The 27,916-nt window shown below is 41.7% G+C and overlaps 1 pseudogene; it reads right to left on the bottom strand.

The window, feature by feature from the left end:
• Positions 1-828: 828 nt before the first annotated feature.
• On the bottom strand, positions 829-27,620 carry LOC150009761 (UBX domain-containing protein 8 pseudogene; annotated as a pseudogene).
• Between the last annotated feature and the right edge of the window lie 296 nt (positions 27,621-27,916).

Below are 27,916 nucleotides of genomic sequence, written 5' to 3' on the forward strand. Positions count from 1 at the left end.
AAATGGGATGAAAGGGAAATGGTGCAGGGATCAAGAAACATAATTGGTAGGAACAAAATAGACAGGGGAAGTTAAGAATAATATAGGAAAGGGTGAAGCCAAAGAACTTACATGCACAACTCATGGACATAAACTAAGGTGCTGGGGGTTTGCTGAAGGTAAAGGGAGTACTGGGCAGAGGGGAGCAAATGGAAAAAATTGAGACCACTGTAACAGCATAATTAATAAAATATATATAATATAAAATAAAATAAAATATTAGTCCACTTGGAACATTGTAAATGTTACAATTCTATGCAAGGCAAAATTATATAAATCTCATACATTAGTTAGGCAAATATTAATACAAACCTATCAAAAAGATCTTTAAAGCTTTAAAGAGTTTTGAAAGTTCTTTAAAGGTCAATTTCTAGAAATATAGCAAAATAAACATTCTTCCTTATAAGACTTTGAAGAGTTTGACTGAATTGGTAAATATTCATAGTGTGATAAAATGGAATGAACAGGAAGAAACCAAAGTCATATGACTTTTTTAACATAAATATGTCAGCAAGGAAAAATGTAAATTATTGAATGCTTTATGTTATACACTTTTACCTAGCTCTCATCTGGTACTTTATAAAAATGGTACATTCCAAATATTAGTATATGCAGGCAGCAAGCTTTTTCTAATCCTTTATGTCAATATATTCCCCTGAATATCAACATTAAAATGTTTACTGCTTTGAGCTCAATCAAGTTGTGGCATGACTACTGTGAATCCTTTATTTTGCTGTAAGGTTGTGGCATGACTGATTTTATGTAGGAGGGGTAGTTCTCATTTCTTAACTAGTTGCTCTGCTCTTTCTCTTCCCTGTTGAATACACTATGCACAGCTACTCTTTTGTCCTGCAATGATCGGCCTATCTCCACTTCCAGACGCCATCTGGGAAAGGAAGCAGAAAGGCTGCCCAGGGATGTATGGTACCCAACTTTCATCATCCAGTCAAATAACACCTGTGAACAGCATGACTTAAAAAACCTTCCCCTTGGGACACTCCCACCTGGACATTGGAGAGCAACAGTGACTACTTTTTCAGTTGTTCCAGGAGGTTCTTCAGGTAAACCAGGATCATCCTGAGAGGTCTGTTTGTTACAGAAACGAGGGAGTCCAAAAACAAACCCCAGAGTTTGCAGCTGGGAGATAGGGAAAAGGAAGCAGCTTTCAGGATGCCCTTGCATGCCTGGGGCTAGTGGCTGGAAACATTGTTGCACAAAGACCTACTTTACTTCCAAGGCTCAGGAAGATGGGAGAGATCTTGGACTGTGGGATGGTACAGAAGGAGCCTACAGAGCCTATGGAGGGTTCTGTGAATGGTCAGAACTGTTTGCAACACCCACTGCATGAGAGGACACAGTCAGGGAGAGATAAGCAGCTGCGGAGATTTTGGCTCTCGCTGGCGCTCTGGGTCTCTGTCTCTCTGGCCCAGGCTCTCGTGGGCTCTGGCGCTCTCTGTCTCTCTGGGGCTAGCTCTCTCTCTCTGGCCCTGGCTCTCGTGGGCTCCCACCATGTGGCCTGGAAGAGCAGGGGTCTCCAGGCTGCTTAAAGAAGAAGCTCTCACCATGCGGTTTTGAGAATGAGAGGAGATTCCTGCGGTTTACAGGAAGAAGGCAGTTTACAAGGAGGCTGAGAATCCAGGCAGTCCTGCATTGAGAGCTGGAGGGCACCACAGCACAGAAAGGACCTCCCCAATCAGAACTGAATGATTGGCAGCTACTGGTAAAGCTGAACTGTGCCTAGGAAGTAGGGAAACGGTGTTTCTGACTTTCCTAAGACTGGCCAGGTCTGGGAGGGGGAGGCAGGACTATGTGCAAATAAACAATTCTTTTTCTTTTCACCAAACTCCGGTATTGAGAGTTATGATTCTGGCAGCGGGCAATCGGGCCCCTAACTGAGCAGCCCGTGGGTTCTGTTTCCATCGGAGCAGCCCAGGGGTTCTGTTGCATGTTCAGCCGGTGGTGACACTTTGGTTGAAAGCTTAGGCAGCTTCCCTCTCTTCGCTGCTTCTCTATGAGATGGGTAAAAGATGCCTGACTCTCACTTTCAAGCACCAGATCTTCATCATCCTCAAGTTTAAGACCATTTCCTGATTTCTGGGTTTCACCCATCACCTGATAAAAGAGCTTCTCCAGTTTTGTTTTGTTTTTTTTTAATTTTACTTCCTTATGAAGTTTAAGAATATTCTTTGTGCATCTTCTGGCCTTTTCACCCTGGGCCTCTTGTTTTACTTCTCATAAGCTTTTGCCTTTTATCATTCTTCTTTTTTCTTTTTGCAGACAAACTTGGAAATACTTAAATGAGTTAAGCCAAGAAGTAGTCACAGAAATAATTAAAGAAGAGCAAGCAGTAGAAAACCCAGACACACAGCAAAATTATCTTTAATTCCTAGATCCGGGATCCCTCTGGAGCTCCAGAGAAGAGGGGGACAGTAGAGAGGAGAAAAATGCCATTGTACCCACAGATGCCAATGTAGCAAAAGCCATGTCCAGATGAAAGGAACCCAATTTTTAAATGAGCAAAAAAACTTGAACAGACATTTTTCCAAAGAAGATATACAAATGGTAAATAAGCACACACACAAAAAAAAGTGTGTTCAGTATCATTAGTCATCGGGAAAATACAAATAAAAATCACACTATGATAGTACTTCACACCCACTAGACTGGCTAGAAATGAAAACAAAACAAAACAGAAGTGTTACAGAAACAGGAGAGTCCAAAAATCCCCGGAGTTTGTGGCTGGGGGATGGGGAGAAGGAAGCAGCTTTCAGAATGCCTCCACATGCCTGAGGCTGATGGCCGGTGTCTTTCATTATGTAAATTGCTATAATGCATCCAAAGCCTCAGGTGAATTGGAGGAGTCTTGAACCAGGTGATGGTATGGAAAGCACACAGAGCCTACGTGGGGTTCTGTCAATGGTCAGAACTATTGGCAACACCCACTGCGTCAGAGGACGCAGTCAGGGATATATGGGCAGCTGCGAACACTTTAGGGGGGGGCACGCTCTGGGGCTGTCTCCCTCGCTGGTGAGTGTTCGCAGAGGTGCTCTGGAGAAGGAAAGGAGATCCACGCGGTTTACAGAAAGAAGAAAGTTCGCAAGGAGGCTGAGAAACCAGGTGGTCCTGCATTGAGAGCTGGAGGACACCACAGCACAGAAAGGACCTCGCCAATCAGATTGAGTGATTGGCAGCTGCTGGTAAAGCTGAACTGTGCCTAGGAAGTAGGGAAACGGTGTTTCTGACCCCCCTAAAACTGGTTAGGTTTGGTAGAGGGGAGGCAAGGATATGTGTAACTGTTAAATAAACAATTTTTCTTTTCACTCAAATATAATGTTCAGAGTTGTAATTTTGGCGGCGGGCAATCGGACCCCTAACTAAAGAGCCTGTGGGTTTGTTTTCAATTGGAGCAGCCCAGGGGCTCTGTAACAGAAGCAACATAAAATAACAAGGTCTAGGGGAGAGGGGCCTCCTGGAGATGAGATAGATCCAAGCTCTTGAGGCCTCTGGAAGCTGCCTTCCGCATCTACAGCCATGCCACCCTGAACGTGCACTATCTCATCTGATCTCCGAAGCTAAGTAGTGTCAGGCCTGAATTACACTCAGAGTACTTGGATGGGTCCTGCAAAATCAAAGCATCTATGCTTATAAAAGTACACTTTCAGGTGTGAAACTAGCACACTGGCCACCGAACACAGGCACCCACCGCCGCAGCGCCCAGGCACTCCCCAGCCCACCCCAATAGGTTCGAAGCTGTTACAGAAACAAAGGTGTCCAAAAACAAACCCCAGAGTTTGCGGCTGGGGGATGGGGAAAGGGAAGCAGCTTTTAAGACGCCTTTGCATGCCTGGGGCTAATTGTTAGTGTCTTTGTTATACAAAATGGCTTTGATACTTCCAAGGCCCAAGAAGATGGGAGGAGTCTTGAACTGTGGGATGGTGCAGAAGGAGCCTACGGAGCTTGCCTAGGGTTCTGTGAATGGTCAGAACTGGTTGCAACACCCACTGAGTCAGAGGACGCAGTCAGGGATATATAAGCAGCTGTGGACTCTCACTCACTCGGACTTGCTCTCTCAGTCTCACGCTCTCTCAGGCTCTCTCAGTCTCACACTCTCTGGCTCTCTGGGTCTCGCACTCTCCCTCTCTCTCTTGCTCACTCTCGCTCGTGCTCTCTCTCTCTCGCGCCCCCTCCATGCGGCTTGGTGAAGGGGCCTTCTCCATGCCGATTAAAGAAGCTGAGTTCTCCATGTGGTTTTGAGAGGGCTCTCCAGGCCGCTTTAAGACATTCTCGCCACGCAGTTTTGAGAAGGAGAGGAGATCCATGCAGTTTGCAGGAAGAAGGCAGTTTAAAAGGAGGCTGAGAATCCAGGTGGTTCTGCATTGAGAGCTGGAGGGCACCGCAGCACAGAAAGGACCTCCCCAATCAGAACTGAGTGATTGGCAGCTACTGGTAAAGCTTAACTGTGCCTAGGAAGTAGCAAAATGGTGTTTCTGACTTTTCTATGTGTTTGTGGGTATTTTAAAGAACATAAGACTCAACAGCAGAAATCTGCAAGTAATCTAAATCTATTTAACTGTTAAATAAACAGTTCCTTTTTATTTTTTTCCACTAAACTCTAGTACTGAGAGTTGTAATTCTGGTGCGGGCAATCGGGCCCCTAACTAAACGGCCTGTGGGTTCTGTTTCAATCGGAGCAGCCCAGAGGTTCTGTTAAAAAACCAATGTGCTGGCCACCGCGCACAGGCGCCACCAGGGCCCACCCCAACAGGCATGAAACCAACGCACCGGCCACTCCAACAGGCCAACAACAGCCTGTCTACTGGTGCACCGAGGCCTCCCCCTCCGCCGGAACAAGCGAGCAACCAGTCCGCCTTGGACCACCCGTCCTGGTACACAACAGGTCAACCTGGCCCTGGCCTGCATGAGAGAATGCTCTAGCCTCTGGCTGAGGCCAAAGGACAGTGAAGTGAACTAGAGGCACTTTGTAATAAGTTTTGGGTGCTGGCTCTTGAGAAAGAGCTGGGAGTGCAGCAAACTAGGTCCCAGTACAGAAGCATCCCAAGTGCTATGGGAGAAATCAATTAAGCAGACTGCTCCTCTCCAAGTGGCATCAGCTGGAGGCAGCAGCTCAACAACTGTATAAAGAAGGTCACACCATAAAGGCAGAAAATAAAAGCAGATTAATCTAAGAAGAAAAAACAGGACCAGTGCCCAAAATGGGGAGGTGGAATAACACCCCACCAAACAGAAACAACACCCACCAAAAAGAAAGGAGAAATTCCCAGAAGGAGGGATAGATGAAATAGACACAAGCAAACTATCAGACATGAAATTTAAAATAGTAATGAGAAAGCTCAATGAACTCAAAAAACTCAAAGAAAGCTACAATGAACTCCAGGGGAACTACAAAGAACTCCAGGGAAACTACAAAGAACTCCAGGGAAGCTACAAGGAACTCACAGAACTACACCAGCATAAAAAAAGGACATAGAAACTATCAGTAAGAACCAGGAAGAAATGAAAAATACAGTCTCTGAACTGAAGAACACAGTAGAATCAATCGAAAGCAGGCTAAATGAAGCAGAGCATCGGATCAGTGAGTTAGCGGGAAAAATTCCCAAACAATGCAAAAAAATGAAAAAAGTGAAAAAGAATGAAGGGTGTTTAAGAGAACTGCAGGACAACATGAAATAAAACAATATCCATTTCATAGGGATAAAAGGAGAAGAAGAGGAGCATGGGATAGAAAACCTGACTGAAAAAGAAATGAAAAAAATTTTCCTAACTTGATGAGAGAAAAAGTCATGCAAGTCCAGGAAGCACAGAGGATCCCAATGAAGATGAACGCAAAAAGGTCTACTACAAGACACATCATAATTAAAATGGAAACATTCAAAGACAAAGAGAGAATCCTAAAAACAGCAAGAGAAAAACAACAAATAACACACAAGAGAGCTCCAATAAGGCTATCAACTGATTTCTCAACAGAAACACTACAAGCCAGAAGGGAATGGCAAAAAATATTTCAAACAATGAAAAACAAAGGACTTACAACCAAGACTACTCTACCCAGCAAGGCTCCCTTTCAAAATGGAAGGTGAAACAAGGAGTTTCCCAGACAAATGAACACTAAAAAAAATACATCTCCCCCAAACCAGCATTACAAGACATGCTAAAGGGGATGTTGTAAGAAAAAAAAAAGAAAGAGGAAGAGGAACACAGGTACAAAGGGAAATTAATGAATACCTGTCAATAATAACCTTTTACGGTATAATGCTCTAATAAAAACACATAGGGCAGCAGAAGGGATATGAAAACATGATCCACATATGTGCTGTCTACAAGAGGCACACCTCAAAACGTAAAATTTACACAGACTGAAAGTGAAGAAATGGAAAAAAGCATTCCAAGCAAATGGACATGAAAAAAAAGCTGTGGTAGCAATGCTTTTATCAGACAAAACAGATTTTACAGCACAGGCCATAAAAAGAGACAAAGAAAATATTTTTATAATACTAAGGGGAAAATCAATCAAGAAAATATAACCCTGATAAACATATATGCAGCCAACATAGGATCACCCAAAAATGTAAGGAAAATCTTGAAAGGCTTCAGGAAGAATATAGACAGCAACACACTCATAGTAGAAAATTTTAACACCCCATTGTCAACAATGGACAGATCTTGAAAGGAAAGAAACCCAAGGATATTGAAGCATTGAAGAACACTTTAGATCCAATGGATCTAGTTGATATATATAAAACTTTTCACCCCAAATAAGCAAAATATACATCTTTTCAAGTGCACATGGAACATTTTCAAAGATAGAACACATGGTAGGACACAAAACAAGCCTCAAAAAATTCAAGAAAATTGAAATTATATCAAGAATCTTCTCAGATCACAATGCCCTGAAACTGGAAATCAACCTCAAGGAAAAAACTCAAAAACATTCAAACTCATGAAGAATGAATAACATGCTACTAAAAAAATGAATGGGTTAACTATGACATCAAGGAAGAAATCAAAAAGTGTTTTGAAACTAATGATAATGAACACACAACAACTCAAAACTTATGGGACACAGTGAAAAAAGTCTTGAGAGGAAACTTCATAGCAATACAGGCCTACCTAAAAGGGATAAAAGAATCTCAAATAAAAAATCTAACCCTACAGCTACAATAACTACAGAAACAACAACAAACAAAGCCCAGAGTGAGTAGAAGGAAGGAAATCATCAAGGTCAGAGCAGAATTAAATGACATAGAGACTAAACAAACAATTCAAAAAATTAATAAAACTAGGATCTGGTTCTTTGAAAAGATAAACAAAATCGAAAAGCTTTTAACCAGGTTCATCAAGAAAAAAAGAGAAAGGACCCAAATAAATAAAATCAGAAATGAAAGGGGAGAAATCACAACTGATACCACAGAAATATAATGGATTGTAAGAAATTATTATGAACAACTGTGTCACAAGAAATGTGACAACCCAGATGAAATAGAAAAATTTCTGGAAACATATAATCTTCCAAAACTGAATAAAAAAAAAAAAAAGCAGAAAGATGAAGAGACCAATAGCAACCAGCGAAATTGAAGCAGTAATAAAAAAAATCCTGCACACAAAAGCCCTGGACAGGATGGCTTCACAAGTGAATTTTACAAAACTCTTAGGAAAGAACTAACTCCTTTCATTCTCAGACTGTTCCAAAAAATCCAAGAAAAGGGAAGACTCCCAAACTCGTTCTATGAAGCCTGTATTACCCTAATTCCAAAACCAGGTCAAGACACAACAAAAACAAACAAACAAAAAAAAAAACTACAGGCCAATATCACTGATGAACATAAATGCAAAAATTCTAAACAAAATATTGGCAAACAGGATCCAGCAACACATTAAAAAAATCATACACCACGATCACGTGAGATTCATACCAAGAATGCAAGGTTGCTTTAATGTAATACACCACATAAACAAATGAAACACAAAAAACACATGATCATATCAATAGATGCAGAAAAAGCATTTGATAAAGTACAACACCCATTTATGATGAAAACTCTCGGCTAAATGGGAATAGAGGGAGCATACCTCAGCATAATAAGGGCCATATACGAGACACCTGAAGCCAACATCATACTCAATGGACAAAAACTGAGAGCATTACCACTGAGGTCAGGAACAGGACAAGGATGTCCACTGTCTCCACTCCTATTCAACATAGTGTTGGAAGTTCTAGCCACAATAATCAGACAAGAAAGAGAAATAAAAGGCATCCAAATTGGAAAAGAGGAAGTAAAACTGTCATTATATGCAGATGACATGATAGTGTACATAGAAAACTAAATAGACTCCACAAAAAAAACTACTTGACCTAATAAGTAAATTTGGCAAAATAGCAGGGTACAAAGTCAATATTCAGAAATTAAAGGCATTTCTGTACACCAACAATAATATATCAAAGATAGAAACTAGAAGAAAAATCCAATTACTATAGCAACAAGAAAAATAAAGTACCTAGGAATAAACTTAACCAAGGAGGTAAAAGACCTGTACTCATAAAATTATATAACACTGAAGAAAGAAATTAAGAAAGATACAAATAAATGGAAGCATGTACCATGTTCATGAATGGGAAGAATCAACACCATTAAAATGTCCAGACTACCCAAAACAATTTATAGATTCAATGCAATCCCTATTAAAATACCAATGACATATTTCACAGACCTAGAACAAATACTTCAAAAATTTATATGGAACCAAAAAGGAGCTCAAATAGCCACAGCAATCTTGAGGAAGAAGAACACAGTAGGAGGAATCACAATACCTGATATCAAACTCTACTACAAGGCCAGCGGAATCAAAACAGTCTGGTACTGGCATAAGAACAGACATATAGATCAATGGAATAGAATAGAGAGCCCAGAAATAAACCCAGGTCTATAAGGTCAACTAATATTTGACAAAGGGGGAAGGAATATAAAATGGAGTGAAAATAGCCTCTTTAACAAATGGTGTTGGGAGAACTGGACAGGGACATGCAAAAAAATGAAACTAGACCACCAACTTACACCGTACACCAGAATAAACTCAAGCTGGATCAAAGACTTAAGTGTAAGCCATGGCACCATAAAAGTCCTAGAGGACAACATAGGCAGAAAACTTTCAGATATCCCATGTAGCAATATTTCCACCAAGATATCTCCTAAGGCAAGGGAAATAAAGAAAGGATAAACAAATGGGACTACATCAAATTAAAGAGTTCCTGTTCAGCAAAAGAAAGCATCAGCAAGATGAAAAGGGAAACAACAATATGGGAAAATATATTTGCCAATGATACCTCAGACAAGGGATTGATCTCCAAATATATAAAGAATTTATATGACTCAACACCAAGAAGACAGACAACCCAATTAACAAATGGGCAAAGGACCTGAACAAACACTTCTCCAAAGAGAACATACAGAAGATCCATAGACATATGAAAGAATGCTCAACATCACTAGCCATCAGAGAGATGCAAATAAAAACCACAATGAGATACCACCTCACACCAGTCAGAATGGCCATCATCAACAAATCAAACATGTGCAGGCAAGGATGTGGAGAAAAGGGAACCCTAGTGCACTGCTGGTGGGAATGTAGACTGTGCAGCCATTATGGAAAGCAGTCTGAAATTTCCTCAAAAAACTAAAAATGGAACCGCCTTTTGAACCTGCAATTCCACTGCTAGGATTATACCTAAAGAATCCTTGAAACACCAGTTGAAAAGAACCTATGCACCCCTATGTTCATAGCAGCATTATTTACAATAGCCAAGTGCTGGAAACAGCCTGACAGCCCATCTGTAAATGAGTGGATCAAAAAACTGTGGTACATTTATGCAATGGAGTACTGTGTAGCAGAAAGAAAGAAGGACTCCTACTATTTGTGACAAAATGGATGGAACTAGAGAAAATTATGCTTAGTGAAATAATCTAGGCAATGAAAGACAAATACCATATGATATCACCTAATACAGGAGACTAATGAACAACACAAACAAATGAGCAACACTGAACCAGAGACATGTAAACAAGCAGCAGACTAACAGTGACAAGTGGGGAAGGGGAAGGGAGAGAATAGGGTAAGAAGGGAAGGGGTCTAGTCAAAGAACATATATAAATGACCCATGGACATGGACCACGGGGTGGGCACTGATTGTGTGAAATGGGGTGGGTAGGGTTGGGGGAGCAATGGAGGAAACAAAAGTGGGACAACTGTAATAGAAAAACAAACGAACAAAAATGTGTAGTGGGAAAAGAAAGGAAAACAAAATAAATAAATAGAGCCAACAAATCCCCACCGCCCCCCCCCCAAAAAGAACTTCACATGTAGGAAAGTGAACAAAACAACATGTAAAATATGCAAATGCAATTTTACTGAAATTAGAAGGACAAGGATTTTTCTTCACACTGTATATTTTTCTCCCTACCTGATCCCTCCACAATTTGGCATTCTGAAGACATAAGTAATGATATAAGTTTCTTTGCATAAAACTAATAAGACCAATTTTTAATAAAGATTTTGTTAACCAAGACTTTGACTGGAATGTCATGCCTAAAGGAGATATGCCTGGGCTCTGGTTGTCACCAAAAAGCCCTGAGGAACTGAGATTGACTTTCGAAGGTAATAAAAACATACAAGGAAAAAGGCCTGGTACCTTGGTTGGTTGTGCGGTTCATGGCAATCTTTCCTGGGAAGGAACGAAGGTTGCTTTCCTGAACGATGGCTAGAAGGAACCTTAAGGCACAAAGGAAAACCTGAAGGACTTGGAAAAGACAGGTGTTTAGAGGCAAGGCTGAATGGCAGGTATGTGGCTCAGCTTCTGTGCCCTGAAGGGCAGACTGAAAGTCACCCTAAAGGTTTCTGTGTAAGTCCCAGCAAAGCAGACTTAAAGATCATATGTGATCATTTGCTGCTCTTGTTGTGTTTATACAAATGAACAGGATAAATTTAAACTGGACTTGATGCAGTCTCTTTAATGACAAGGAGGGTAATCTTAAGGAGAAAAATCACGATTCAAGTAAAATCACAATGCTCGGTGGTAGACTATAAAGTAATGCAGCTAACTGTCTTTAAAGTTTATTTTCAATTAAAGTTTGTTTTCATTTGAAAGTTAAACTAGGTCTGTGACATCATCAAAGATGCTTAATTTACAGGCAAGAAGAATGTCAAATGCCTTGTAACTGGATGTCTTCCCAATAAGACAGCCTCGCAGATTTAGAGACTAGTTTGTGGGTTATGTTGCATAAATTAACACGTGTGTTCTGTTTTCATAGGTCGTAAGCCTATAATCTCATTACCTGAGTGATTGTCTGTATATATAGGCCTCACTTAATCCTGTCTGCATCGCTGCCTCCTGAGACTCAAGGGTTTGGCTGAACTCAGTGGCTGGGTTGGTGAAGAATGGGGTGGTCTGTGGGCTTCACTTTAAAACTGGTTTCTCTTTTCTATCCTAATGGCTTGGACAGAAAGAGCCCAGAGGTCTGAGAGTGGGGGGGAAACCTAAAATATTCCCCTCAGCCAAACTAAGTATAATGAGCAAAAGGGCTTTGGACAGGTGTGACGTGCCATGCACACTTCCTCCAAAGAAGCTTTTTTTTCCCTAATGTGGGACATTGAAAAATTAATCCCTGCCTTTGTCCTCTAGTGGTTGTGGTTTTAATGATGCCTTTTAACCCTGTTGCCAAATGTGCTGCCCCATAATACAACAAGGCATGCTGTTGCCTGGAGACAGCCAACTGACCTGGAGTCTGCAAGATCCTTCCCCATGTGGGAAGGCCACCCTCTCCTCCACAGCCCAACTCACTTTAGGGATTTCTGGACCCAAGGATAGGTAGGACGACAGCCATGTCCAGCTTGAAGCAGCTAGAGAAGCATTAGACCTTCACCTATTGGTCTTTATAAGATTATAAAGGGTCTTAAGTCCAAGAAGGAGAAATTGTTACAGAGCGGGGGTACCCCCTAATAAATAAATAAATAAATAAGAAAGAATAATAAAATAAAATGTTAAAGGTTAAATAAAATCTTAAAAACAGCAAGAGAAAAGCAGAGAGCTAACTACAAAGGGGTGCCTATATGACTATCATTTGATTTCTCAAAAGAAACTTTGCAGGCAAGAAGGGACTGGCAAGCAGTATTCAATGTAATGAAAAGCAAGGACCTACAACCAAGATTACTCAATCCAGCAAAACTATCATTTAGAATGGAAGGGCAGATAAAGTGCTTCCCAGACAAGGCAAAGCTAAAGGAGTTCATCATAAAGCCATTATTACACGAAATGTTAAAGGAACTTATTTAAGGAAAATACAAAGATCAAAACTATGAACACTAAAATGTCAACAAACTCACAACTATCAACAACAGAATCTAAAAAATAAAAACAAAAACAAACTAAGCAAACAACCGGAATAGGAAAAGAAACATAAATATGGGGATAATTTGGAAGGTTATCTATCAGCTGGGAGGAGAAAAGGGGAGAAAAGGGGACATGGTGTAGGGATTAAGAATAGGATAAAATAGTGTGGGGGTTGATTGGTATGTACAATAGACAGGGAAATGATAAGAATAGTATAGGAAAGGGAGAACTCAATAAACATACAGACAAGACCCATAGACATGAACTAAGGGCTGTGGGACTGCTGGAGGGAAGTGGGGGATGGGATGGAGGGGAGCAAAATGGAAAGAAATTGGGACAACTGTAACAACATAATCAATAAAATATACTTTAAAAATATTATATAAAAGCAAAAATCAGTTGTTTAATATAAGTATGACCCGCTTTAATAGAGTTCAAAATATACAAATGCAAATTTAAAAATAAACTAACATCTGATTGCTTCATTACAAAATGTATTATTCTGATTTTTATTTTATATTTTATTGATTATGCTATTACAGCTGTCTCAATTTTTCTCCCTTTGTTCCCCTTCACCCAGCTCCTCCTACTCCCTCACGCATTCTCCACACCATTGGATCAGCTGTGCAGGAGCAGGGCGGTGTTCTGACATGACTATAGCTGTTCACTGGGCACACAGGCCCTGAGGTTTCCTGGGTGGTGCAGGCCAAGGTCATCCCCCATCTGTGTTCTGCTTGGGGCCACCCTGCCTGAGCTTTAGAACAGTTGGATATTGCTGCTACTTGTGCTAGGCTTGGAGATTCCCAGACAAAGCCAAACCGTGAATCTAGGATGGCTGCTGCTAGTGCCTGCCTGAGGATTGGGGCTCACTGAGGCTGACTGTTGCTTGTTTAGGAGGATTTAGGAAGTTGTGAAGCATGAGCCAAGACCAGCCATTCATATGGAAAAGCAGCTTGGGTGGGCCCATTTGTTGGTTGGGCAGAGTCTCTGGGGATCTCCACAGTGCATCAAACAGTGTAAACCAGGTTGATGGAGTCGCAGGTATGGCATCAGCCTGCCAGCTCTGTGGCTTTGTGGATGGAGGGTTTAAAAAAGGGACAATGGCCTCTTCCCACCTTTCTGTCTGGGAGAAAGCTGTCCCCCAGTTTTCACCTTGATGCCAGACACTTCAGTTTCTCCCCGTATGCCACTGTTGCCTTTCAAGTTGCAATCCAGTGCTGGAGCTCAGAAGGAGTGAGTCTGTGTAAGTCCGTGGGTCGATTCTTCAGGAGGAGCTGCTTGGGATGGGAGAAGTTTCTTCGACTGATTCAATCCATGATGGTGTTTGCAGCCATAAGTTATGGGAAATTATCTTTCTGGCACTGGAACCTTGGGCTGGGGAGTCTTGTGTGGGGTAAGGACTCCTCACTCCTGAAATATCCCTCCTGAATTTATCCATGTCGTGTGAATGTTTGACCAGCCTGCTCCACATCTTCACCTCTCCTATCAGTCTAATTGGATGTAGTTTCTTTAATTCCATAGTTGTTAGACTTTCATTCAACCAATTTCTGACAGTTCTGAGTAATGATTGTTCTATATTTTGTTTGTAATTTTTTAAGTATATTTTATTGATTATGCTGTTACAGTTGTCCCAATTTCTTTTCCCTTTGCTCTCCTCCACCCATTTACCCCACTTACCCTCCAGCAATTCCATCCCCCTTAGCTCATGTCCATGGGTCATGCATATATGTTCTTTGGCTTCACACTTTCCTGTACTATTATTAACTTCCCCCTGTCTATTTTGAGCCTACCAATTATGCTTCTTAATTCCTGCACCATTTCCCCCTTTCTCTTCTTCACCTTCCCAGCTGATACCCCTCTAAATTATCCCCATACCTATGTTTATTTTTTTATTCTGGTTGTTTGTTTAGTTTGTTTTTGTTTTTATTTTTTAGATTCTGTTGTTGATAGTTGTGAGTTTGTTGTCATTTTAGTGTTTATAGTTTTGATCTTCTTATTTTTCTTAAGTCCCTTTAACATTTCATGTAATAATGGCTTGATGATAAACTCCTTTAGCTTTATCTTGTCTGGGAAGCACTTTATCTGCCCTTCCATTCTAAATGATAGTTTTGCTGGATACAGTAGTCTTGGTTGCAGGTCCTTGCTTTTCATCACATTGACTAGTTCTTGCCAGTTCCTTCTTGCCTGCAACGTTTCTTTTGAGAAATCAACTGATAGTCTTACAGGCACTCTCTTCTTTCTCTTGCTTCTTTTAAGATTTTTTTTTTATCTTTAACCTTTGGCATTTTAATTATGATGTGTCTTGGTGTGATTCTCTTTGGGTCTTCCTTGTTTGGAACTTCCTGTGCTTCCTGGACTTGTATGTCTATTTCCTTTGTCAAATTAGGGAATTTTTCCTTCTTTACTTTTTCATATAAGTTTCCAATTTTTTGCTCTTCTTCTCTTTCTGGCATCTGTATGATTCGGATGTTGGCACATTTAAAGCTTTCCCAGAGGTTCCTAAGCCTCTCTTCATTTTTTTTCAATTCTTATTTCCTCTTTCTGTACTGATTGACTGTTTATTTCTTCCTTATGTTCCAAATCATTGATTTGAACCCTGGTTTCCTTCCCTCTACCACTGGTTTTGTGTGGATTTTCCTTCATTTTTCTTAGCACAGCCTTCATTTCTTCCCCGTCATACTTAATTTTGTCTGTCAAGTCTGTGAGTATCATTATCACCAGTGTTTTTGTTACAGAGCCTCTGGGCTGCTCCAATTGAAAACAAAACCACAGGCTCTTTAGTTAGGGGTCCGATTGCCCGCCACCAAAATTACAACTATGAACATTATATTTGAGTGAAAAGAAAAATTGTTTATTTAACAGTTACACATATCCTTGCCTCCCCTCTACCAAACCTAACCAGTTTTAGGGGGGTCAGAAACACCGTTTCCCTACTTCTTAGGCACAGTTCAGCTTTACTAGTAGCTGTCAATCACTCAAATCTGATTGGGGAGGTCCTTTCTGTGCTGAGGTACCCTCCAGCTCTCAATGCAGAACCGCCTGGATTCTCAGCCTCCTTGTAAACTGCCTTCTTCCTGAAAACTGCATGGATCTCCTCTCCTTCTCAAAACTGCATGGCGAGAGCCTCTTAAAGCAGCCTGGAGAGCCCTCTCAAAACTGCATGGAGAACTCAGCTTTTTTAATCCACATGGAGAAGGCCTCTTCACCAAGCCGCATGGAGGGAGCGCAAGAGAGAGAGCGAGTGAGAGTGAGAGTGAGCGAGAGAGAGAGAGAGGAAGAGCATGAGACCAAGAGAGCCAGAGAGAGCGTGAGACTGAGAGAGCAAGTCCGAGTGAGTGAGAGTCCACAGCTGCTTATATATCCCTGACTGCGTCCTCTGACTCAGTGGGTGTTGCAACCAGTTCTGACCATTCACAGAACCCTAGGCAAGCTCCGTAGGCTCCTTCTGCACCATCCCACAGTTCAAGACTCCTCCCATCTTCTTGGGCCTTGGAAGTATCAAAGCCATTTTGTATAACAAAGACACTAACAACTAGCCCCAGGCATGCAAAGGCGTCTTAAAAGCTGCTTCCCTTTCCCCATCCCCCAGCCGCAAACTCTGGGGTTTGTTTTTGGACACCTTTGTTTCTGTAACAGCTTCGAACCTATTGGGGTGGGCTGGGGAGTGCCTGGGCGCTGCGGCGGTGGGTGCCTGTGTTCGGTGGCCAGTGTGCTAGTTTCACACCTGAAAGTGTACTTTTATAAGCATAGATGCTTTGATTTTGCAGGACCCATCCAAGTACTCTGAGTGTAATTCAGGCCTGACACTACTTAGCTTCGGAGATCAGATGAGATAGTGCACGTTCAGGGTGGCATGGCTGTAGATGCGGAAGGCAGCTTCCAGAGGCCTCAAGAGCTTGGATCTATCTCATCTCCAGGAGGCCCCTCTCCCCTAGACCTTGTTATTTTATGTTGCTTCTGTTACAGAGCCCCTGGGCTGCTCCAATTGAAAACAAACCCACAGGCTCTTTAGTTAGGGGTCCGATTGCCCGCCGCCAAAATTACAACTCTGAACATTATATTTGAGTGAAAAGAAAAATTGTTTATTTAACAGTTACACATATCCTTGCCTCCCCTCTACCAAACCTAACCGGTTTTAGGGGGGTCAGAAACACCGTTTCCCTACTTCCTAGGCACAGTTCAGCTTTACCAGCAGCTGCCAATCACTCAATCTGATTGGCGAAGTCCTTTCTGTGCTGTGGTGTCCTCCAGCTCTCAATGCAGGACCGCCTGGATTCTCAGCCTCCTTGTAAACTGCCTTCTTCCTGCAAACCACGTGGATCTCCTTTCCTTCTCCAGAGCACCTCTGTGAACACTCACCAGTGAGGGAGACAGCCCCAGAGTGTGCCCCCGAGCGTGCCCCCCTAAAGTGTTCGCAGCTGCCTATATATCCCTGACTGCGTCTGACGCAGTCAGTGTTGCCAATAGTTCTGACCATTGGCAGAACCCACGTAGGCTCTGTGTGCTTTCCATACCATCCCCTGGTTCAATACTCCTCCCATCCACCTGAGGCTTTGGATGCATTATAGCAATTTACATAATAAAAGACACCGGCCATCAGCCTCAGGCATGTGGAGGCATTCTGAAAGCTGCTTCCTTCTCCCCATCCCCCAGCCACAAACTCCGGGGATTTTTGGACTCTCCTGTTTCTGTAACATTTTTAACTGTGCATCTGTTAGGTTGGCTATCTCCTCATTGCTTAGTTCTCCCACTGGAATCCTGAGCTGCTCCGTTCTTTGGGCCATAGTTCTTTGTCTCCTGCACTTGACAGCCTTCTGAGTTTGCCTCTATGTCTTAGGTAGAGCTGTTGCACCTGTTACATTGTAAGGGGTGCAGCCTTAGGTATTCATCAGTACAGGGCAACCGGTTTCACCATGTTGTGATGCTGTATGTGGGGGAGGGTTCTGAGAGGGAACAATGACACCTGCTCACAATGCACCCCTTTTCCACTAAACAAATGGACTCTGCTGAGGGACAGGCAGTTTCTTCTGTTGTCCCAACCCCTACTGATTTTCAGTCAGAAGCAATGTGGCTTTATTTTCCCCAACGCTAAAACCGTGAGCTGCCTGGTGTGGTCTGGGGCTAGGATAGTTCCTCAGGTTTTCTTCCCAACTTTTATAATTTTTGACTGTACTTTCCACTGCTGTTGCTTCTGCCAGTGCCACTGCCACCCCTGATGTCCCTGCCACCGGTGCCACTGCTGGTGCTGGTGCCACAACACTGGATCCTCTTCGCCCAAGATCCACCCCTCCTACCTGCCTAGATGAGTATTTCTCACTTATTTGTTGGACTTCCCTTTAGTTATATTTTCTGGAACTTCTTATTGTTTTTCATAGTTTTGAAGTAGATACATTCCTTCTTAGGTGTGAAGGGCGATACAGAGTGTCTATCTATGCTTCCATCTTTGCCAGAAGTCCAGTTTGTAATTTTGATGTGGTTGTGCAAGGAGGCAAGCTGTGTTTGCCTATGCCACCATCTTGACCAGAAGTTGGTATATCCCTTTATATTGTAATCTCTTTCCTGTTGGAGCACTTTCTGTCTTAGGATTGTTTTTGGCACATCTGACAGGCTTGGATAATCTTCTGAATGGTGTTTTGTAAATGGGGTCCTTCAAGTGTGGTCTAGTGAGGTCCATTAAAGCTTCCCTTCCATAACGGGTCCCTTCATGTAGGTGTTTGTAGATGGGACATACTAGGGCTTCAAGGAGTAAGATCATACCATGAGTGTTAATTTTTTATATAGAATTAAGGTCAGTGTTAGAGAAAACCCATTCATGGGTCTGTTCATCTCATTCTGTGTAATGGAGTTTAAATTCTCACCAGTCCGGGAGGGGTGGGTGGATCAAAGCCCCAAGAAGCAGAAGCCTTCAGCAACTTATCTTGCTGCTTTATCAGCAGTTTGGTTTCCCTGACTTGTTTGGGAACTTCTCTGCTGGTGTCCTAGGTGGTGCATTATGGCAATCTGACTGTTGATTCTGCCTTTAGCAATGTCTTTTGGATGTTTGATGTCCTTATTTCCTGAAATTAAAAGCCCTCTTTCTTCCCATATTGTCCCATGGGCTTGGACTACCATGAAGGCATATTTAGAGTTAGTATAGATGTTAACATTCTTTCCCTGGGATGATTCTAAGGCTCTGGTGAGGGCTCTCAGTTCAGCCTTTTGTGCCAATGTTCCTATGGCAAGGGTTTGGGCTTCTGATACTTCGCCCGTGGTGACTACTACATATTCAGATTGTCGTTGATCATTCTCCATGAAACTGCTTCCATCTGTATGTAATTCCCAGTCAGGTTCTGTCAGCAGCTTGTCTGAGAGATCTGGTCTGCTGGAATAAACTTAGTCAATAATGTCCAAGCAATCATTATGGAGATCTGAGCTTTCCTCTGAGTCTGGGAGTAGAGTGGCTGGGTTTAAGGTAATGTTGGTTTTCAAGGTAATATGGGTATTGTCTAAAAAAATGGCTTGATATTTTCCCATGTGCCCTGCCATCAGCCAATACCTTCCCTTCTAACATTTCTCATTAAGGGTTTCTATCCTTTCTATTTTTCCTTTTGAGTTTCAGACAGTTCTTTCTCCCATGACATTCCTCTTTGCATAAGCACATTGATTGGCACCTAGCAGGTCTCTCCTTTTTCATTTCAGGTACCACCTTTCCTTCTGGTTTCCCTCTACTGTTTCTGAGAAAAACAGTGGCCTGTTTTAATTTTATTGTTTCCTGGGCATTGTAACCTTTAAAAGCTATGTCCACCATCTGGGAGGGAGTCATTCTCAATGCCCCACCTAAATGTTGGAGCTTCTGTCTGATATCTGGGGCACTTTACCCAATAAAAGTCATGTTTACCATCCCGACATTGTCTTGTGCCTGTGGATCAGCATCAGTGTGCTTTCAATAGACCTGATAGATCCTTTCTAAAAATTCAGAAGGATCTTCATTTGGTTTCTGTTCAACAGCACATATCACATTCAGGTTTTTTTGTTTAGGTGCCCCTTTCTTAAACCCTTCCAATATGCACCTTTGTAATGTTCTAAGAAGGGTAGGTGCCTGCTATTCAGGTCCCAGTTGGGCCCTGTCAAGGGAATTGCCCTGGCTGGGTTGCAGATCCTATTTGGATCCTCCTGAAGGAGGCTATGAGCCCCTTCATTAGCCTTATTTATAAGTAGCTGCCTTTAATATACTGTTAGCAGGATGTTAAGCAGAGCCTGTACATCTGCCCAGTTTGGATGGTGAGTGGCAAAGTGGAGGTGACAAGATCTGCCATTTTCTGAGGATCCTCCCTATATGAGGGGCTTAAATTATTCTATTTTAGTAAATACGAAGTGGAAAATGGAGTATGGGCCTGTTAGTGACCAGCTAGCTAGCCTTCTTGGTTTATTCTACCTCTAGGATATTGCCTCAAAGGGAATTGTCCTGCTCCAAATAGGGTAACTCCCTGGTCAAATCAGGTGCCCTGCCAGGTCTTCAAGAGGGAGACAATTTCTTCATCATACAGGGGTGGGGCTGTCACCCCTCTGGACTTTATTTCAGGAGTATCCAGCAGCAGGGGTGGTGACAGTGGAAATCTTCCTGCTGCTTATCGTGGGTCCCCTCGGTTCAGGGCATTGAAGAGACTTATTTCATTTCTCTTTTTTCCTGTGTCTTCCTATTTGGGATGGGTTTTGAAGACAATTCCTTTCTCTGCATCATTAGATTGTTGCCTTTTTTTTGCTGAATCCTTACTGTGTAAAGATATAAATGCTTGGACATAAGGAATTTCGTCCCATTTCTTTTATCACTGGTAAACAATTACAATTTGATGGTGTAGTAATTTAGGGAGCCGTTTAAGGGCCATTTTCTATCTAAAGCATACATAGGACAACCAGTGTTACAATAGAAAACCAGTTCCTTCTTAATCATTGGATTATAGCTGTACATGGACCAATCTGCTAAAATTTGGTCCATATGGGCTCCCTTCAGAAGTCTAAACAGGACAACCCCTTATGGCACAAAAGTACAAACCCAAAACCTTAGACATTGCAAGACCCCACAAAAAGTGGGAACATATAAATATAACTTGGATCCATAATTTCATTAGTCTAAATGAGTTCTCACAAGCAAGCCTTTCCTAGTCTTATCTCTTCTCAGTCGATATGTAAGCAGTCCTAAACAGACCCATATGGCATGAACCCCAAATGGCATGAAGCCCAAGTGGCACAAAGCCCAAGTAGCAAGGATGCCTACCAACCAGTACTGCAAATGGTCCTAACTGGACCCAAGCAGCACAAAGCCCAGAGGCAGATTTAACAGGGGGTGCACCAGGTGCACGCCCTGGGCCGCAACTTCTGAAGGGCCCCGCAAAACCCCAGCTTTACACTTTTCTCTAATGACACCAAGTTTGGTTTCATATGTGCAATTTTAATTATGTACGAGTTTACAATCGGCAGTAAAACCTGATAGTATGTTTATATTTGTTTATTTTCATTATTTCATTACTGCACTGTATACTATACACATACTACACTGCATAGGCCCTGTGTAGCTGCACTACCACTCATTGGAGCAATAGAATCATATTTGCTACTTTATACTTACAAAGGTTCTCCTGCAGTGTAGACTTAGGATATATGCAAATACGCAGGGATGTAAATTAGTTTGTGGATATGTACTTGTTTCATTTATGGTTTTAAAAACTTTTCTGCTAGGATTATATCCAAAAAATCCCAAAACACCAATTCAAAAGAACCTATGCACTCCAATGTTCATAGCAGCACTATTTACAATAGCCAAGTGCTGGAAACAACCTAAATGCCCATCTGTAGATGAGTGGATCAAAAAACTATGGTACATTTACACAATGGAATTCTATGTAGCAGAAAGAAAGAAGGAACTTCTACCATTTGCAACAACATGGATGGAACTAGAGAAAATTATGCTTAGTGAAATAAGCCAGGCAACAAAAGAAAAAAACCTTATGCTGTCACCTATTACAGGAAACTAATGAACAACACAAACAAATGAGCAAAATTGAACCAGAGGTATGTAAACAAGAAGTAGACTAACAGTAACAAGGGGGGCGGGGGGGGAGGAAAAGAAAGGTGTAAGGGGAAGGGTCAAGTTAAAAAATATATATATATATGAATGACCCACAGACAGGGGCAACTGAGTGGGGACTAAATGTGGGGGAGGGGAGGGACAGGGTGCAGGGAAACAAGAGGGCTAAAAAAGTGAAACAACTGTAATGGAAAAACAAACAAAAAATTTTTTTAGTGGGGGAAAAATGAAAATATGAAGAATGGAAATGCCAGTTCAGTGAATATTAGGACAAAGATTTTCCTTCACGTTGTATATTTTTCTCCCTATTTGATCCCTCCAGAGTTTGGCATTCTAAACAAGTAAGTAATGACATAAGTTCCTTTGCATAGAACTAATAAGACCAGTTGTCAACAGAGGTTCTTTTTTTTTTTTTTTTGACCAAGTATTTGACTGGAATGTCAAGCCTAAAGGAAACATACTTGGGCTCAGATTGTTACCAGAAAGCCCTGAGGAACTGGGAATGACTTTCAAAGGTAATAAAAGCCCGTGAGATAAAAGGCCTGGTACCATGGTTGGTTGTGCGGTCCACAGCAATCTTTCCAGGGAAGGAACGAAGGTTGTTTTCCTGAAAGATGGCTAGAAGGGACCTTAAGGCACAAGGAAAGACCAGAAAGACTTGGAAAAAACAGGTGTGTACAGGCAAGGATGAATGCCAGATATGTGGCTCAGCTTCTGTGCCCTGAAGAACAGACTGAAGGTCACCCCAAATATTCCTTGGGTAAGTTCCAGCAAAGCAGAACTAAAGATCAAAAGTGATCATTTGCTGCTCTTGTTATGTTTATCCAAACAAACAGGATAAATTAAAAATGGACTTAATGTAGTCCCTTTAAAGACAAGGAGGGTAACCTTAGGGAGAAAAATTATTATTCAAGGAAAATCACAATGATCAGTAGTAGAGTATAAAACAGGGCAACTAACCGTCTTAAAAGTTTCTTCTCCAGATTTAGAGACTTGTTTGCGGGTTATGTTACATAAATTAACACGTGTTTTTTGTTTTCAAAGGACATAAGCCTATGATCGCATTACCTGAGTGATTATCTGTACACATAAGCCTCACTTAATCCTCTCTGCAGCGCTGCCTCCTGAGACTCAACGGTTTGGCTGAACTAAATGGCTGGGTTGGTGAAGAATGGGGTGGTCTGTGGGCTTCACTTTAAAACAGGTTTCTATTTTCAATCCTAATGGCTTGGACAGAAAAGGCCCAGAGGTCTGAGAGGGGGGAAACCTAAACTATTTACCTCAGCCCAAACTAAGTGTAATGGGCAAAAGGGTTTTGGACAGGTGAGACGTGCCTAGCACACCTTCTTACAAAGAAGCCTTTTTTTTTTTTTTCCCTAATATGGAACATTGAAAAATTAATCCCTGCCTTTTGTCATCTAGTAGTTATGGATTGAATGATGTCTTTTAACCCTTTTCGCCAAATCTGTTGCCCCCAGAACACAACAAGGACACCAGCCTGTTAAACCAAGCACGCCGTTGACCAGAGACAGCCAACTGACCTGGAGTCTGCACGATCCTTCCCCATGTGGGAAGGCCACCCTCCACTCCACACCCCCACTCTTATTAGGGTTTTCTGGACCCAAGGGTAGGTAGGACGACGACCATGTCCAGCTTGAAGCAGCTAGAGGAGCTTGAGACCTTCGCCCATTGTCCTTTACAAGATTACAAAGGGTCCTAATATTTGAGAGGGGGGGGATAGTTAATTTTTACGAACCAGGGGTATGGACTTGGGGGGGATTGCTGGAGGAGGGGGGTGCTGGGTGGAGGGGAGCAAGGGGGAGAAAATTGGAACTGTTGTAACAATATAATCAATAAAAAACATTTAAAAAAATAAAATAAAAAATAAAAACTTTTCTGTGTGTATAAATAAATATTCAAGTAAGTTGATATTATATTAAAATAAAATTAATTCCCATTGTTGAAATTATATTAAAATAAAATTAATTCCTGTTGTTACATCAGCACCTGGATTTTCATAGTTTATGAATAATTTCTGAATTTTAATTAATCATTAATTTATTGCATTATAATGAAAAATCTCTTCTCTAGTATTCTAATCATTGAGACTATTCAATTTTACATTTTTATTTTCATTGGTAGCCAGAAAAATGAAACGACATCAAAACTTTGTGATTATTATTATGCTATTATTAATTATATTATACATATATTGTATTCAAATTTTATTAAAAATAAAACATTAATAGTACGTAATATTTTTTATTTATTTAATAATATGGTTAACATGTATTTTTATTTTCCCTGTCTCTCTCTTTTTTTTTAAGGGGCCCAATATTTTCTTCTGCGCCGGGGGCCTCAACCAACCATAATCCCCCTCTGACAAAGCCCAAGCAGCAAGGATAGAAGACCCCTAGTGTGAATGCCAGTTTGACTTAGGGGAGTTCATCTAATTCCCTAAAACCCATTTCATTTCACCAACCAAATGTTTCAGCCAGCTGACTCCTTGAGAAGGAGTGCAGGGAAATTCCCTGAGAAATGCTCTCTGCGGCTGCTGGGGAAATTCTCACAGTCCCATTCTGGGGTCAGCCTGCCACAGGTAGCTGGAATCCAAGCCAGGGCCCTCCAGGGCTTTCTGAAGTTCACACAGTCCTGCAAGAGTTGCCGCAAACTGTAAGCAAACAAACAGAAGTTCAACTGCCTTCTGCAGTGAAAGCCAAACTCATGAGGCAGGTGCTGGTGCAAAAGAAAAGAGGTTTTATTCAGATGCCACATGACTTGGGAGAATGGTGGACTCCCATCTCAAAGCCTATCCCTGCTTCCTGCTCAATCCCACAGTTCTTACAGGGACAGGGAGGGGAGAACTTTTTAAAAAATTTTTTTATCCAAGCCCTATTTATTCATCTTCCTAGCTTTCGACATGCTCTGGGCCCTATTCATTCATATTTCTAGGTTTTGGCACACGTGGGCCCTATCCATTTATCTTTCTAGCTTTTGTTTCACTCTGTGTAAGAACCTCCCCCCATCCCCATCTTGACCAATGAGGAGACTCCCCAGTGCTCTGTCTGCATTAACATATCAACACCTGTTTTGTGGACTAACATACGATTTATCCTGGGGAAAATTTCTATGGACACTTGAGAAAAATGTATTTTCTGCGATTGTTGGATAGAGTGTTCTATATATGTCTGTCCAGTCTAGCTGTTAATGATATTGTTTAAAGTTTATTTCCTTATTGATTTTCTATCTAGATATCCTATCAAATATTAAAACTAGAGTACTGAAGTTTTGAACTATTATTGTAAAACGGTCTATTTCTCCCTTCAATTCTCTCAATGTTTGTTTTATATAGCTTGGGGGCTCTATTGTTTGTCACATATATGCATATAATTGTTATATTTTCTTGAGAAATTAATTACATTTGGGAATTATCAGTGTATTAGGGGTATTAAAACTATGAAATTTGATAAGATCATCTATGTTATCAATGAAGGGAGAAAAGAAGAAGGCCAAGGACTAAGTGCTGGGAACCCTCAAAAATTTAGAATTTTAGAAGAAGAGAAGAACTGGCAAAGGAGTTTCAGAAGAAGTGGCCAGTAAAGTAGAAGGAAAATTAAGAGTGTGGTTGTCCAGCTAAGTGAAGAAAATTGGTTTGGAAATAAGAATCAATATAATGTTCATAAATTAAAGTTCACAGATCAAATGTGCATAATTGTAGGTAAATCTGGGAATCCTGTGTATGAGATACTTTTCAAGATGAAAACTATGCATCTCCTCCTTTGTTGATGAATGCCAAGCTGATGTTACACTTTAGTGGTGGGGATTAGCTCTATCAAGGGTTAGAACACTTCTGTAAAGGGCTAGAGAGTGAATATTTAAGGCTGTATGCATTTATCAGTCTCACTTATGCTGTTGTGCAAAAGCAGATACAGATAATACTTACACAATGGACCTGGCTGTGTTCCAGTAAAACTTTACTCATCGACACTAAAATTTGAAATTTATATCGTTTACCTGTGTCAAAAAATATTGCTTTTTCCCCAGCCACCTAAAGATATAAATAAACACTATTCTTGGCTTGTGGGCCATATAAAAACAAGCAGCAGGCTGGGTCTGACCCACAGACACTGTTTGCAAATCTGCTCTAGATTATAACTTCCGTATTCTCTGTAAGTCTGTGCTCAGTAAAAGTTTCCCCAAGAAAGCTAAAGTTTGCATGAAGACTGGCATAAACTAAAGCAAGTAGGGCTTATCATCTAGGGTGCTTCAGAGACTAATGAATGACAGTGAAAACACCTGGCTTTAACCCAGCAGTACCAAGCCATCATTTTAATAGACCCTTAGGACAATTTCTCCTATCTGAGGAAGAAATCTCAGAACTAAAGCAAAACTGGTTTTTGAGGGAGAAGGCTTAAGAATCAGGTTTGAGAGCTCCTGGGCAAGATGGAGGCCTAGACAGACACACTGCATCTCCCTCCACAACTAAGAAGGAATATAACTACCTCAAAATTAGAGACAGACAGAAGTTCCAGAAAATCAGGCTACATAGAAGTCCAACGAACAAAGATATAAAGAAGAAATACTCATCCAGACAGATAAGAGGGGTGAAGCCGGGGCAGAGAGAATGTGGTGTGGCCATGGCAGCAGTGGTGGCAGTGGCAGGCTGGTGGAAAGTGCAGTCTCACATTACAAAAGTCAGGAGGGACACCTGGGGAGTGTTCCCAGCACCAGACCAGACTGCGCAGTTCATGGCTCCAGCACTAGGGAAAATAAAGCCTCATTCCTTCTGAATGTGAAAAACAGTGGGGGTTAGGAAAGAGGAAGAAACTGCCAATCTCTCAGCAAAGTTCACTTGTTTAAAGGGCCCCCACAGTTCTAGAACATCCACAGATCCACCCACTCTGGAAACGGCGGCCAGGGCAACAGCTAGAGGGGTGCCAGTCCCATAGGGGAAGTGGAAGAAGTGCCTGGAATGGGGTGAGTGCTGAACAAGTGGCATTGTTCCCTCCAGACCCCTCCCCCACATGCAGGACCACAACGCGGTGAAACGGGTCACCCTGTACTGATGAATACCTAAGGCTTCACCCCTTACAATGTAACAGGTGCGACAACTCTACCTAAGACACAGAGGCAAAGAAACATAGGAGCCTGTCAAGATGAGGTGACAGAGAAGTATGGATCAAAGAGGGAATGGACCAAGATTCCAGTGAGAGAACTAAGCGACGAGGAGATAGTCAACCTAACAGATGAAAAGTTAACCAACCTAACAGAAACAGAGTTCAAAACACTGGTGATAAAGATGCTCACAGACTTGACAGATATGCTTAAGTATAGAAAACGCTAAATGAGACAAAGGAAAACCCACAGAAAACCAATGCTGAAGGAAAGGAAACCAGGGTTCAAAACAATGGTTTGGAACATAAGGAAGATATAAACAGTCAACTAGTGCAGAATGAGAAAACAAGAATTGAAAAAAATGAGGAGAAGCTTTTTAAGCACATTCCCTCGCCTACCACTTTGCTTGAAATACTAACATAGACTCAAGTAACCACATTGATTTTGAGCCTCAAAAAAGGTCACCCTCCCAGAATTTGTTCCTACGCTAGCTTAAAACCTTATAATTGGAGAGTTAGTCCTTCAATTCAAGGCCTTGGTTAATAAGGGTAAAAGAAAACCTCGCTCCCCTCCCAGGACAAGTTGAAGAAAGAAACTGAAAGTTGAGGCCGCACCAAGTGCTTCGTACTTTCCCTTAGGTCCACCCTGACAGCACCTTCACTCACAATACATCCATGGAAAGCAATCACGAAGACCCAAAGCACAAGAATTAACTGTAGCATTCAGTGAAAAACATCAATGCAGCACTTACCGGTCAGGTTCTAGGGCTGCAGGCATTTGCCGTGGCAAGTGGCCGGTGGGTTTAGTGCACTTACCTTTGGGTGCTTTTGAAGATTCACAATAAAGTGGTGGCTTTTCCTGTCCTCACAGAATGCCGCTGTCCTCATGTCCGGTGCAGGAATGTGAAGTCCCCAGGGCAGGCAGGTAAAAGGGAAGCTGGCCCAGGGGCTGGAGAAGCCGGGGAGGACCCATGGCTGCTGAGGTAGGAGAGATGGTGCCCATTATGGCAACCAGACCGGCCAGCTATGGAGCCGCAGTGCATGAGAGCCTGCCTGTGCTCACGTGCGTGTACATCAGGGGAGCTACGAAAGCACCAGCCTTTTTCCAAATTGTGTACTTTTAATATGTGCACTTTGCCAATTACCCCTTAGTAAAGTGTTTTCAATTTCACCATTTTTCTCTATTTTTAATTTCAATTTTGTTACATTTTATAACATATACATATATTAAATTAGGACAGGAAAAATGTATATAAATCATTAATAATTTTACACATATTTGAGCGTGCAACTTTCTTG

Source organism: Furipterus horrens, unplaced genomic scaffold (assembly GCF_987537825.1).
Source record: "Furipterus horrens unplaced genomic scaffold, mFurHor1.1.pri manual_scaffold_5, whole genome shotgun sequence".
NCBI classification, from domain to species: Eukaryota; Metazoa; Chordata; class Mammalia; order Chiroptera; family Furipteridae; genus Furipterus; species Furipterus horrens.